This window comes from Asterias amurensis, chromosome 5, assembly GCF_032118995.1.
Source record: "Asterias amurensis chromosome 5, ASM3211899v1".
In the NCBI taxonomy this organism is placed as follows: domain Eukaryota; kingdom Metazoa; phylum Echinodermata; class Asteroidea; order Forcipulatida; family Asteriidae; genus Asterias; species Asterias amurensis.
Window position 1 is genome coordinate 2550099 of NC_092652.1, and position 15796 is coordinate 2565894.

Genomic DNA, 15796 nt, shown 5'->3' on the forward strand with positions numbered 1-15796 from the left:
GTATTCGCCATGTGTATCTATTTGCTGAGTAGACTTTGAGAACTTGTCTTATTTTTTACACTTTAGTTCCACAAAATACCGCAATTTACAAATGTTGCTCAGAGAATGCTTGTAGCGTAATACGTCGGCATAAAAATCCAATATTTGTAAGTACAGAGTCAGACTTCAAACCAATTCGAAAGAGAAAGTTGTTCTCGTTTTATCCTGTTTTCTTTCCTAATTGCAAACAGAGTTGGTGCATCCACCACTTTGTATAATAACAGTCAATTTCGTTGTAAACATAATTGATTTTTCATAATGTATTATGTTTAATTTGCACTTATGCTTGAGATCGTGCAATGCAATTATTCCATCCCGAATAAATAGTATTACTAACAAATACTATTATCTGCAGCACCGAAGTGTGGTCCGTCCAATTCTTCATAAACATGAACATGCACCCATACATATTGGCATAGGTTTATTTGCTTTGAATGTAAATGTACATCAAAACAAACATTTATGTTTGTGGCATAAATACAAAAATGCAAAGCGAAACCAATTTTAAAAGAAAGAGTCTGCATTTTGATTTGAAATGAAATTGTTGACGAATATCAAAACACCTTAAAGTAAAAAGTTCACTGCAAATCCATCATTGGTTAGCTATTCGTACATGGCTCCCTAAACTCGAATACGAATCCCAAGTCGCAGAGAAATAAAGTCGTCTAAAATTATGTTAGTTTTTAAACAGCGATAGCTACATACTTTACTGAAGGAAATTGTCTTTTAATGCAAAATTTGAAAAATCGCTAGAAAACATTTTCCGTATGAAATCTGGCATAACGATGCTTAATACAGTCCTTAGATCGTGGAAAGCTAAGGTTCTCAATGCCAATGCAACAAGCCTTTGGTAAAAGGCACAACACTTTAACAACTTTTTGGGAAAACATATATCTGCATTGTCATGTTTGAATAGAAAATTGTCAACAAGCTCACAACTTATGCGTTTTTCTTGGAAATCATTATGGCATCTACTGTGTTGTGCATTTTTGTCATTGTGTTAATTAATTTGTTATTTTCAATGCTAGTGTTTGTTTGCTATTAAAAGCACAGAAGTCTGAATGGGACGGCGCTGTATAAAAGCCCAGTGTATGTATGTAAAATAAATAAAAATAGAAATATAAACAAATAAATAAACAGGGCTCATAAACCCAGAAGAAGTAATGGTGTAAAACAACATAGTTTCATTCTGCGTTTTGGTTCCGTAGGGCCATAAATTACTATACATAGATAAACTTGCAAAATGCAATTTCAAGGAAAAGGAAAACCGTTCTGTTGAGTGTTGACTTTGATTTCACCGCCTCATCGCCAGCAACTCAATAGGAGAACAAAACAACTGCAGCTCATCTTCAGACTAAGGTGGGACTCGAACCCAATACCTCCCCTTCAATGCACGGAAGAATTTATGAGTGATTTGTGCGTTTATTATCAAAGTGTCAGACACTTTTATAAACATGTTTGTAACTTGAAAAGTAACAGTAGAACGGCAGAGAAGTGGTAGGGGTTTGATGGCGGTTTTGGTGTTTAGGGAAATGGAAAAGGTACAAGTTATTGAAATGAACTTACCAGGATAGTCTCCCATTCGAGGCATCATCATACTGCCCCGAATGAAATCCATCGGGATCCCACCGGGTAGACCTGCTCCATGTGAAGCAGCCTTCATCAACATGTGTTCAGATGCAGCAGCATGAAATGCGCTCAGGTGGGCTACTCCGTGGTGCTGACCGTTCAGATACCCAGCATACAGGGATGAGCGTAGATTGCCGGCACGGGCATCCCTCCGCTTACCGAGCACTGCTTGGAGACCACGGCACCACCGTGGATCGTGGGAGGCTGGAGGTTTAATAACCCCGGCTTGGGGATGATGCTACCGGTAGCTGCGAGCATCCTGGCCGAGTTAGCACCCTGGCTGGTCGGTACGTGAGCGTGGAGGTACGCTAGCCTCTCACTCAACGCAGCGTGAAGCTGCCCCTGCAAACCGGCGTATTGGACGGCAGTCAGCGTGCTGGCAGTGGTCGCTGCGGTCGGACTCCGGGGCTTGACCACCCTCGCCGAACACGGTGGATCTTTAGAAAGAAGAGCGTCGATTGAAAAGGATTTGTGGCCTTCCATTTTTTTCTCTCTCGGTTTGTATTGTCCGATTTGGTCAAGAATGAGCTACTACTGTAATGCGGTAGTTGGGACTAAAATCTTGCGATTTATATCCCACCGGCAGAGAAATCATTGACTGCTGGTGCTAATGAGTCAGTGCGTCCCCAGTCAACTGAAGTATGCGAGCAGATGACACGCGTATACACTGCCTATAATATAATAACTGAGCAATACTTATTGAACGTGAGTAGTGCAGATATATGTGGTTTTTAACTATCATCTACAGATGATAAACTCCGTCGGCCATGCCCATATCCTTTGATTATTATAGGCCCATCCACTTAACGACGTCATCAAGCCAACGAGCGCCGTGATTGGTCAATCGCTGCCAATCTCATTGGAATATCTTGTGAAGGCAGTCATAATCTGTTGTTGATAGGCGACTGTGCAATTACGAGTTTTAATTACGTGTTGACAAGATCGTAGTAATTCCTTGGCTTCAATCGATCCACTCGCCGCAATCTAAGGTTTTTATTTTCTCTGGCTTTGGTTTAGACAGTCAGCAGCCGCAACCACACATGAGTGTGTACTATACGGCAGCTCTCTAGTGACTCCAGCTCCCTTAACTTGTTCTATCACTAAAGGGTAATAGCGAAGTCAATAGAGTAGAGCCGAATGGTAAACGCAGCCTGAGTACCCGTTGATAATAATATTGTACTAAAAGATATACGCCTTCCTCGTCATAGTACGGTGTGCTATTGTGAAGCCAGAGTGCCGTGAGTGCTGAGAGGTGCTGCGACGCACGGCTGAGCTAGCTAAACACACCGTGAGGGAAGCGAAGCATTGCCGGGTGGAGGAACCACTTGCCCCCTCTACCACTGATGTACCCCTCCTTTACATCCGCAGAGAGAGACCTCCAATAAAATTAATTACACAAAATGAAGTGATCATCCACGGTGTGTAGTCAATGTACACCATTATTATATACATGCCAGTCCATCTGTAAACACTATACGCACGTACCGCAGCAGCGTTTATCCAATACTGTGGCGAGTTGGCCACTCACTGTGATGAATATTAAATTACCACTCCCACAATACGCCTACCGATTTGCTTAGCATGAAAAGACTTACTTAGCACGGGAAACCTATCATGTTACGTTTACAGCGCGCAAGGAGCTTTCAATGAGTATTGATGCACCTTTGTGAAGGAAAGTGAATAAAATCTCCCGACCTATTCTGAACAACTTGTGGATGAGAGGATTGTGTGCATTTCTTAGAAAACGATTTTCATATTAAAGGGATCGAGAGAGTAGGGGCAATGGTCGGGGTGAATGATTTCGAAGGACCCCCCCCCCCGCCTCCTCCTCGCACTCCTTCTCAGATTTACTAAATAAAACTGTGCAATTAATTATGACTTGTTTTGTATTTGACTGATACATGATTTGTGATAACCATATAAACGCTCGACTAAATTTTCTTCTCCGAAAGAAATTGTTTATTCTTACCTTATACAGTTCCAGTCACCACTTAAGTACAAATATACAGAAAAGCCATGGCAATAAAACACAATATCACAAGTTAAAGGCAGTGGACACTATTGGTAATTACTCAAAATAATAATATGTTAGCATAGAACCTTACTTGGTAACGAGTAATGGGGAGAGGTTGATGGATACAGAACATTGTGAGAAACGGCTCCCTCTGAATTGACGTAGTTTTCGAGAAAGAAGTACACCTTTTCCACGAATTTGATTGCGACACCTAAAGTTTAGAATTTGAGGTCTCGAAATCAAGCATCTAAAAGCACACAACTTCATTATTATCTCGCACTTTCGATGACCGATTGAGCTCAAATTTTCACAGGTTTGTTATTTTATGCATATGTTGAGATACAGCGAGTGAGAAGACTGGTCTTTGACAATTACCAATAGTGTCCACTGTCTTTAAACCACTGATTGTATGAGAAAGATTTGCTTTTGCCAGCTTGGTATTTATATCCCCTTGTGGGACTTTGCCGAGTTTCCCTTTACGGGAAGATCGTCAAAGCAAAATATAAAAAAAAAAAAAAACAACAACAAACAAGCAACCCAACAAACAAAATGGACAGACTTCCCTCTCGAATAAAACCGCTGGTTCTTTTCAGAACCAACACTACTCAAAAAGAGATATCAACACGGTAATACCGCAAACCTCAATTATTTTTTATATTTTCAAACCATACTTCAAATATGCCCCTGCCCATATTTCATCCGTCCCTCCCACCTCCCCCCCCCCCACCGCCCACCTGTACCGACAGACTGGCACAATTTGACAACCCGTCTGGAAATAAGTGGAAAGAAAAACATATCACAACCGGGTTGATTGTTAGACTTTATGAAATCACGTGCCGGGCATGCGCGGTTCGAACCCTCGGGATATTTGGATGGATTTTGAGCCCTTTAAAAAAAAAAAAATGAGAAGGGGATCAATTCTGGGATTAAGTTTTAAATGAAATCAATACTCGCCGTTAGCAGTTTAGGAAACGACTTTCAATAACAACACAACAAACTGGTGATATTTTACCGTTCTTCAACAAATCAAATTTTGACCATAACAGACGAAAACCCTTACCGACAATTTCGTGACTCTTTTTGAAAAGGTTGTTGCGAAAACATGAAAGCTACGTTTCTATACTTTGAAATCGTACACTGGGTCCAATTTTTATACAGCTGATTAAGCACAATAATAAGCTAAGCAAAACAAAATAATGCTAACCGAAATAAGGTTACCAGTCAAACTGCCATGTTATGTGGACAATTTGTGAGTGGTACCCTGCTCAATATTGCTTAGAGGGACTTTGTAAGCAGTAAGCCCTCGTTCTGCTTAAGAAGCTCATTGTCTGTGTTTACCTTTATTAGTAGTAAACTATGTTTTAAGGTTGGATTCTGAAAGTTGACCGGTTGGTATACTTTTACTGAGTTTTGAAAAAAAAATGAACAAAACCTTGCCAGGGGGTTCGATCGCCTCGAGCGTTTCATTGTTCCATTCTGTTTTCTCAGTTGTTTAGAAAAAAAAGATGTACAAAAGCTGGCATTCTTATCACAACAGGTTTTCATTCCCGAGCTAGATTAACAATATCTTAAGAAAATATGTAGGTTATATGAAGGTGTAAAGAGAGGGGGGGGGAGGGCAAGAGAAATTGGATGACTTACCCACACCACCCATCCCCTTGTTAATCCTTGAATCCTTTTCTATTCACTTCGATCCCGCCTCATTCATTTTGTCATCAAGTCTCCCCTATCGCTTTCCTTCCGCCGTCAAACTCTGTGTAGCAAAGAAGCCACCCAAAAAGCATTTTCTTTTTTTTCTTTTGTCTGTCTGCCATAGTTTTTATCTTAACAACAAATACCAATAGGAGAGTAATGGCTAAACTTACAGTGTTGAGTTACTGCTCATTGCGTCAAGCTAACCAAATATGAGACTCCCGGAACCCGATGCGTTATTGACATTGTACAGTTGTATGAATGAGACGTCTCTTTAGGCTAACAACCCGCCGTTTAAGGGTGTGATTTGAATGCAACCTCCCCATATGGCATGGCTTCTAAAGCAAATCGTCTTAAGAAATCCCTCTGATTATGCTCCGAGCGCAAAAGCGCGCGGAAAAAAAACGAAAACACAAAAAGAATCACCAAAGACCTTCGAAAAATCATAAATAATTATTTTACTTTTAAAGATTGCATGCCCGGAAAATTTAGGTTTTTTTTTAATACAAGCCTATAGTCTTTCTTCTGTCTTTAATTTGAGTATCATCTACCCGCTAGTCATAATAAGAACGTTGAGGGGTATAATTTCATTCCATAAACGTCGGGTCAATCACAAATACACTACAAAGACTCCAATACCCCGTGGGGTCGTTACGGCATGACAATTTAGTGGTTTGGGAACAAGACGGAATACATGTGTGGAGAATGATAAATTGAAAATGGCGCGGGCGCGGAAGCTATAACCTAGCTCCACGCCCTTCGGTGTTGGAAATAAAAGATGTTATCTCAATCCGGGGAAGAGAAATTTGATGGAAATCTCGATCAGTCCACTTGGTTAAGTTAAAGTTTATTGTCAAAACCAGACTCTGTTTGGTTTTGCAGAGGCGGGTTTTTTTCCACTAGAGCGACTCCCAATAGGCCTACATCCCAATTGGATAGAATTATGTATCGCTGCTTCGTCGTCGTAGATCTATATCTTTCCAGACCAATGTACTTGATTAATACTTTGGGGGAAAATAATATTGAAAGGAGATTTTGTTTTTTGACTTTAATTTCAATTAACAGAAATGGATGAGTAGTGACGGATACTGGTAAATGGAGTTGTTACAGACAAACAGGTGATATCTGAAGAGGTTGGTGAGATAGATGGATTATTATAACCCGGGTTGGGTGGAGAATCTCATGGTTCAAACTACCCCCGGTGATGTATTGTTTTAACTAGGTTGATCCGCCAATGGGAGTTGTGAGTGGTATTTTACTCGGTCAATCCTTTACACAGTATCTTGAGGCTAGTTTCATCAGAGCTGCTAAGCATAAGAGACACAATTTTACTTAACATGAACATCGTGCTTAGCGGAAACAGGTTATTAGCTTTACATTGTCACTGGTCGTCATGGCATTATGACTTTTGTTTTTAAATGAGGCAATTAATGCCTTTTATTTTCTGTTGGTAGGATACGGGAACAATACAAAGCAAGTTTAGCTTTTCTCGCTTCTGGGGAAAAAAGTCTTCTTCGTGCTGATGCAAGGATGTTTATTCTTGTTGTGTTATTTTGATGTTTTGATGAGTTTGCAGGATTATGGTTTCCTGAAGGACAGTTATAATCATGTACGTTGGTAATTCCAAGGGCGTTATGAATTTCATAACAGCTTTCTTGCGTAGGTGGTGATGAAAACAAAATGTTTTTGATTTTCAAAATTTGCTAAGAATGTTTTTTATTTTATTTTAATATAGGTTTTCTCGGTTAAATTCGGCAAATGAGCAGTCAGTTTCATTTTCATGCGTCCGAATTAAAACTGTTTTGCCTCTCCAGTTGTTACTGCGTTTCAAATTCAGAATTCGGCCGTTCAATTTCGTTTTGAGTCGAGTCAAATTCCTTTAGCGTATCGTCATTCTTTTTCGTGACACATACGCCTCAAGAAGCGTCTGTAAATTTGAATGTTGCTTTGATGAATTGTTAAATTGAATGATTATTTTGTTAAATCGAATAACGTAAAAGTATATTATTGACAAGTCTCAAAACGAAATCGAATGACCCTTTTCAGTAGCATTCAATTTCGTGCCAAATAGAATAAGCTGGTGGTTAAATTGGCTGCTCATTTTCCGAAATTGACCGAGAAAACCTATATCATTCTAATAAATGCTAACTACTGCGATTAAACTATTATTTTACTTTGTGCTAATAATAATTAGTTTTACAAAGATTTTAACTTTGAGTAACCATTTTTCTTTCTGAAAAAGATACTGATACTCAAAAAAAGAAGTTTGTATACAATATGCAAGACTGCCTCTCGTTAGTTATTTTGGTTATAGTTATGGTTAGCTGAGTTGGCTTGTGGTAGTTATTATGAATATGAACTCTAAATCTTCCACCTCTATAGTTAGTTCGTTAGTTAGGTATGGTTAGCTGAGTGGTTAATGCTGGTTAATAATATTATTATCTTGAACTCTTATTGCATCTCATGCTGCCTGTGTAGATAGTTCGTTCGTGTGCTGGTAGTTCACTGTGTTAATAGTTAGCATTATAGCCCTCACAGAATCCTCTAATCTGATTGGTTAAAAATTGAGTTATGGAAATAGCTATGCCCCCCCTTTTTTTATCAAGATGATGTCATAGTTGAACATGCCCGGGGCATAGTCATAGTTGACTATGCCCGGGGCATAGTCAATCGATTATGTGCGACCTGAAAATAACGGTCGCACATAGGTCGTTCGTGTGTACTGAATGATGTACATGTACATGTACGACTAGTGTTCCGTGTCATCTTTGCAGACGACCTTTCACCGTATTCGGGGTTGTTGATTATATTCGGTAAAACAAAAAAATATTGACTGCTATTAGGGGCACATTTAAAATTATAGGCCCTCGGTGATGTCAAAACCATGGCTATGGTTTTGACATCACCGAGGGCCTATAATTTTAAATGTGCCCCTAATAGCAGTCAATATTTCCATAATATATATAGTTGGATTGGTCAATAAAGTTCGCTTGCTATTCAACTAGTTGAATAGATAAACGGTTAGTTGTAAAAAGTAAGCGTTTAGGAAAGAAGTCTACAACATAACACTCAAATACAAAAAAAGAAGAAGAAAACAAACAAAAACTATTCCTTTTCCTTGAGACTTTATGTATTCAGTATTACACAACCATCAATAGCAGATATTTTACAGTTTCTTGTAACAGAGAAAGCACATTTACATTCTGAAGTATAATATGTATTCAGTAAAATACACAGTTCTCAAGAACCATTTCACTGGGCAAATCTCCAAAGAATTACAATATAACTAAAATTGCTTTCATGCTCTCAAGAACATGAAAGAAAATGAGTTATAGATTCCTGATATGTCAGTATGTGTATAATAAAAAGAACTGATTTATAGGCAGTGGACACTATTGGTAATTACTCAAAATAATTATCAGCATAAAACCTCACTTGGTAACGAGTAATGGGGAGAGGTTGATGGTATAAAACATTGTGAGAAACGGCCCCCTCTGAAGTGGCGTAGTTTTCGAGAAAGAAGTAATTTTCCACGAATTTGATTTCGAGACCTCAAGTTCAGAATTTGAGGGTATTTTTTATTTCATTCATATCTCGCAACTTCGACGACCAATTGAGCTCAAATTTTCACAGGTTTGTTATTTTATGCATATGTTCAGATACACCAAGTGAGAAGACACGGTCTTTGACATTTACCAATAGTGTCTACCGTCTTTAAATAGTGTTCGCTGATATTGAAATCAGATGATAGGGCTAATAATATTCAAGTTTTTCCCAAGGAGGAGGAAGAAGTAAGGAAATAGTACACATTGCCTTACATAAGCTGTATTTTGATCGACCGAACCCACGCGTCGTTGCACTTATAGCGGATTTCCCGCCAAATCCAGCTCAACTTTATTTTCCCGCCAAAAAGTGGAAAAATCAGCAAATCAGATTATTTTGTTAATGAAGTACCCACGCGCGTAGAGTACATGCTTGGATCCAGTCATGCCAACCGGCATTCAAAATGGCTGCCGTGTGGATGACTGACTTTAATCTTTTCGGTCTTTGACTTAGTTGTTGAAAAAAAAAAAAAATAGGCAAAACTACTAGTTATTTTTCTTCTGAGTTTTAAACGAGCCCTCTGTGGTCAATCCCGAGGATGGGGACGAGGTTGTTTCGAGTCGGTGTGGAGTCTGCAAATCTTGCTACCGTTTGTGTGAACCGGTCGCAGCCATCTTTGTCTAGTTCCCCGTGTACATATAGTTATAATTTCCACTTCATTAAAAATGAGCCAGACTATCTTTTGCCAGCGTAGGATTTGCAATAGACCTACATGTACATCTTCATACCAATCATGCATAACTAAACAACACGGCAAAAAGGTATTGTATTGTGGCTACCGTAGTGACAATGACCTATTTGTCTAGAACGTGAATGAATTTGAGTTTGACGAAGTTTCAAGGGAAGAAAGTGTCACTCGACGAACGAATTTAACACACTGCGAAAGATGATATCCACGATGAACTCTGCATATCATTGGTTTGTGTAGAGAGATACCAGTAAGAAAATTTTATCATGGCTGATTTCGTTTTCAATCCAATTACTTTTCGAGTAATGAGAAATACAGATTACAGTTGGCAGCGATCATTACTGATTATATATGGATAATGCTATCACCTCTCGACTGAACCTCTACCGACATCCTATTAGGAGAAGTTGTGATGGTATTTGCACTGGCAGATCATCAGCTTTAGAGAACTATAGCCCCGGGCCTGGCTCTGCCAAAGATTTCCACAAACAGTCAAGAAACTCCTCCGCGAGGGAAAAGAAAATCTTTCCGGACACAAAAATCTAATAAATATCACTCTTTGTCCAAAATTAAAGCCACTTTATTAGATTTGCGGAATCTTAAATGGAAATATGAGCTCAAGAAGTTAGTCAAGTAAACATGTTTTTGTGGATTTGTTTCCCCTCGTTGCTGATTTGCCACGGGGGGAAGAACGGGCTCTGGACTGTGGGTCCGGGTGGTGGTTTTAACGGCAGCGAGAATGGAGTGGGTGCGGTCGGGCTGCTGTGACCTGGCTCCTTCGTCAAGTGAACCCACTGCGAGTTTCCTCCCGTAAACAGTATGATTTTTACTATTTTTTTCACTGTTTCATTTTTTTGGCGAAGAAATTGCACATAAAGTTATGTATTATAAAAGTATAAAGTATAAATCGTCTGCTCAGAACTGTAAGGTTCTTAAAGCAATTTGTATGGATCTCCCAAAATCTGCTTTTTGCATATTTTGAAGCTGCTAGTAATTTGGGCTGATTTATCAAGAGTTGTCTTCAAAGAATAATAGCAAAAAGATTTGTTTTCCAATTTATATATTAATTTTGTTTGATTTTGATTTTGTTTGTTCTCCAATATTTATTGTACGCTATTTTCAATTAAGGACCTTTTGATCATATAATATTTGCCATTAATGACCTTAGCTCTGAGCAGAGGAAATCATCACATAAATGTATTATTTTAAAACCAGTAAAATCATTTTTTCCCCTGAGAAAAGCCGCGCTATTTTTACTAATTATAAAACTAATCCCCTCACAGACTTTATCTTAAAATTCTAGAGCGCTTTAATTTAAAAATTTGTCTCTAACCACATGTCTTTCCTTCGAGGCAAACATTGAAAAAAGAAAGAAGAAAAAAAGAATCACCGATAGCTGTCAACATAATCGTTACTGAGAACCCTCCACATCTTCTTATTTCATTAACACCTCCCAATTTAATTGCACAATTTGATAAAGTACCCGTTCCAAGGAGAGAAACTCACACGCTGGTTTAAAAAAAGAGGCCATTTCACTCCCAAAGTCAAGCAAGCCCCGCTAAATTTGTCAAAGGCATGTTTTCAGTCCGGCGTAAAAACATTAAAGCAATGTTCCAAGTGATGTGTAATTGCCTGGAATAATACTGATTACAGAAAAAAGCTTCAGAATGGGACGAGCTTGAGGATCAGACCGTCTCACTACCCAATGTTTTTACTTTCTCCATTTCACTCTCGCTCGTTCGAATAATACACCCTTTCCATTAGTCATATTGGCTAACTAAGTTAAGGACTACAACCATGCTTTAATACTCGCATCATTAAAGCTATTCCGACGTGGCTCTAGAGTGCCAGTCCGCACTAATCAGCTTGGGGTATAATATCGCATCATACCGGCTGATGTACACCACACACCGGGACACCTGTCGTGGTTATAAGGGAGGGAGCCATGGGGAAACTTTGGCGTTATACACGGCGGCAGATTAAGGCCCAAATTGCGGACGCCGGGTAGCATATAGCTATTATCACCGAAAGGTTCTAGCTAGACAAGACACCACCAGCAGACACCATCCCCTCCTCCCCATCCCACATTCCGGTGGAAGAAGCCCAAGTTGTTTTCCATTATAGATCAAAGGAGCCTAGCCGACAGGTAAACCGTATTACTGCTGGCACTTGCCGTCTTTTACAACCTCTTCCCCGGTGAGGAGGAGTGAGAAAAGGTGGCAGGATACCTCTGGATTACTGAGCAACCTCTCCCCAAATGGTTTCAAATCGACTCTCTGTTTAGGGCCAGTAGTCCAGGTAGCCTTGAAAAGGGCGCGAAACTCATCCAGAAATGAGATTATTCCCTTCAAGTAGTCCAAAATAATTGTCATTAGTGGCGACCTTGTTTAAGAGAGCTCAACGCTAAAAGGGATTGTCGGTTGAGGAAGAGATATGTAAGGCCAAATAAAAACAAAAACATGTTCAGTGTCCCCGCCCTCTTCCTTTTTAAGGCCGGCTAAACTGAAATAAAAAAAAAGAGAAACATAAATATTTTAGCGATCTCAGAAAAAAACAAAAAACCAACAACATTAAATGACAAAATAGTCCTGCCGCTTGTCTTAAGAAATGTGTCAGGCGGCTATAGTGAAAACAAAAAAAATAAATAAAAAAGCCCTCCTCCTTCCTTTTTTCAAAAAGGGAGGACGCTAAACATGTTTTTTGTTTGTTTGGCCTAACCGTGAGAGAAGCAAGAGGTGTTCCTTGCAAGCTCAGTGATGCGATTTAAATTAACAAGGAGCTGTCAACAATCTTAGAATCCGAGGTTCCTCTTAACTTATTTCTGTCTCCAATTAAATGAAGATGTATATCTACCTTTACGCATCTTATACTTGATGATGAACTTGAGCTGCAGGTTGCACGAACTTGCCTCTCTCTACTTTTTAGTCGGTTAACAAGCTGCCTCATCTCAGCCGTGTTCCCATTTTGCCATAGCAATTAAGAAAATTGGTTCGTGTAAGGGAACCAGTCTGGTTGTCATCCCTGCCTCGTTATGGTTTGCGTGGATTTATATTGAAGGTGATGGCTTTGCTATGTGTCAAGAAATTGAACTTGGAATTGATTTTTCAAATTTTTGGGACAATTTTATTATCAGGATAAACAATAAATATTACAAAAATCGTTTTGAAAGTCAGATATTTCATGAATTATTTCACTGATTCTTCGTAAACACAGATTTTGTTTTGCGGTAACTCCGATCAGATTTAGATGTTAACATTTTGAAATAAAATGCATTACATGACATAACTGAAATGGCTATTCAGACAGAGATAGTATACGCTTGGTCATAACTTTACATCACAATGCTTGTTTTCAACAAAGGTGTTTTATTGTAACAATTTTACAACTTGTTCCTTCGTTTAGTGGCCGTCGTGAAGTTGTAAAAAAGACCACTTAAAATTTACTTGCGTCGCTAACAACTGAGTATATGATACTGACAAGTGCTCTAGAACTTTGGATATTATAGCCTTAATAGTCATGATACACAATGGTCCTTTTTACAATCATGCTCTTTAGGTGTTCAGAGTTTTAGACACCTGTGTGGGGATATTCCGAACATAACATTGCAAATTGTAACATGCTGAAACGTTCAGCGATGCATGTGGGACTGCATGTCAACAGCCCAATTCTGAGGCGATTTGTGCAGTAAAAATATCAAGATCAAGATCAAGTTCCTTAAGGGATTGAAATTGGTCGCATTGCTCACTACTTAAACTTTTTCGATTTTTTTTTGCGCGAATCTGGGTTTTGGGTATGTGTTTTTCACCTTTATTATACTAAACAATAAAACAGCAAGGAATCCTTTGAAGCGTAACCTCCGTTCAGCCATTGTCTTAAATTTTGAGAAAATGGCGTCTGAAAATCAGTTACTAAATTGTCTTGGTTAGATTTCATGGCCGACATGTCTTGAGTCTTGCAGTTTTTATGGTTTAACAATGAAACGAAAATGACAGTTTTTCCCATCTTGGATTTGGCTTACCTGAGTGATTGTTCGAATTACTTACGCATGAACAATTGTAAGCCTATATCGCAAAAGGTGTTTGATTAATTTTCACAGTTGACCCATTTCTGGCTTTCAGGCTCTTTCCAAGCTTTCAAATTTCACGAAGAAAATTACATTTAACTATTTTTCCAAAGTAAGTTTGATCATATAGGAAGGAATGGTGTGATGGTGTTTCTCCTTAAAGTGTTTCTCCTTAAATGAAGAAGTATTTTCTCAAAGACCAGCATTACTCTAGATTGAGATTTATTTCATTAACTTGTTTCCATCAAATTATTAACTTACAGTAGCACTTTGTTCTCTTCATACGCAGCTCAGGCAATTTTTTTGAGATATCATTGTTTTCAAAACTAGAACAGACTAAATCTTCTGCCGATTGTCGTTTGTGTTTTAGAGCAAGTGGTTAAGGTTTAATTTGCTGGACACTGTTACTTGACACTGGTAATTATTTCAAATAATTGTTAGCATAAAAAACTTACTTGGCAACAAGCAACGGAGAGCTGCTGTTATATTTTAAAATATTGTGAGAAACGGCTCACTCTGAAGTAAAGTAGTTTTTGAGAAAGGGGTAACTTCTCACTCAAACCTATGAAGCTTTTTTAGGCATCTGAAAGCACACAATGTCTGCAACAAGGGTGTTTTTTTCTTTCGTCATCCTCTTGCAACTTTGATAATCATTGGGTCCAAATTTTCACAGGCTTGTTTTTTTTTGGGCGTGGTTTGGGAGGGTCCTACTACTTGCCGTCAACTCGCCGTCAACTCCTCAAATATACATTAAAAATCCACATATTTCAGAATATGAGTTTTTTTCTCGTGAAAAAATTATCTCGAAGCAGCAAAACCGTCGCCGCCGTCTTGCTTTTCACATACTTGGATACACCAAGTGAGAATACTGGTCTTTGACACAAAGATGTCCATCACAGTGCCTTTAAGTTGTGACAATAGGTAAACCACCAATGTCCATTATTGTCACCTTAACTGTTTTGGCTAGGTCTAAAACAACCACCGAGGAGGCAATCTATTTCGACCTCTATGTTATCATCAGCCGAGACGGGTATATAACCAGCAATTGTCAGCTAAGTGCGATTGTTTTATAACCATCCAGCTACTAAAACCAAACATCATTTCAAGTTATCTCTCCCAAATAACCCCTTGATGACTTCCTGATGACACCTCGATTATAATAACGCGGGCCACTGAGCAAAGACACCCAGAGACAATTGTTTACAATGGGAGTGTCATCCTCTGCTACCACTCAGCGCTTCTTGAGTGCCCATAAACACCGAACCGGCAGTGAAACCGGGTCCTATTTTCATTCCTTTTTATTTACATACACCATTGATGTTTTACAACCGATTCAAAACCCATTGAGCCACCTGTGTACTCTTAATAGGCTGTAAAACCGTTTGACGAAGCCGTCAAAAACAGCTAGGATCCAATCTCTGGAAATTATGAAGTCATAAATTGAAGGTTTTTTTCAGTTTGTGTTGGGAATGTCATGTGAGTAATACTGGTGGTTTAAGTTCGTGTCATGCAGCGATGTGACTTGAATTGAAATTGTGACATGTTTTCAGCTGTGTTTTGCATATCATGTTATCTTTCAATTTGCAAAGACAGTCATTTTTCTAGTTAAACTTTCACTTCAGTTTGTAACGAATCTACATTTTAAGTGTTGATTCGTAACGAAGTTTCGTAACGAATCTACAGTTTCAGTGTCAATTCGTAACGGAGTTTCGTAACGAATCTACAGTTAAGTGTAGATTCGTAACGGAGTTTCGTAACGAATCTACAGTTAAGTGTATATTCGTAACGGAGTTTCGTAACGAATCTACAGTTTAAGTTTCGATTCGTAACGGAGTTTCGTAACGAATCTACAGTTTAAGTGTCGATTCGTAACGGAGTTTCGTAACGATTCTACAGTTAAAGGCAGTGGACACTATTGGCGATTACTCAAAATATTTATAAGCATGAAACCTTACTTGGTAGCGAGTAATGGGGAGAGGTTGATAGTATAAAACATTGTAAGAAACGGCTCCCTCTGAAGTGGAGTAGTTTTCGAGAAAGAAGTAATTTTCCACGAATTTTATTTCGA

At 38.8% G+C, this 15796-nt stretch overlaps 1 pseudogene; it reads right to left on the reverse strand.

Moving 5' to 3' along the window:
• Nucleotides 1-2291, reverse strand: part of LOC139937837 (uncharacterized) — a 36247-nt pseudogene extending 33956 nt beyond the window's left edge.
• Between the last annotated feature and the right edge of the window lie 13505 nt (nt 2292-15796).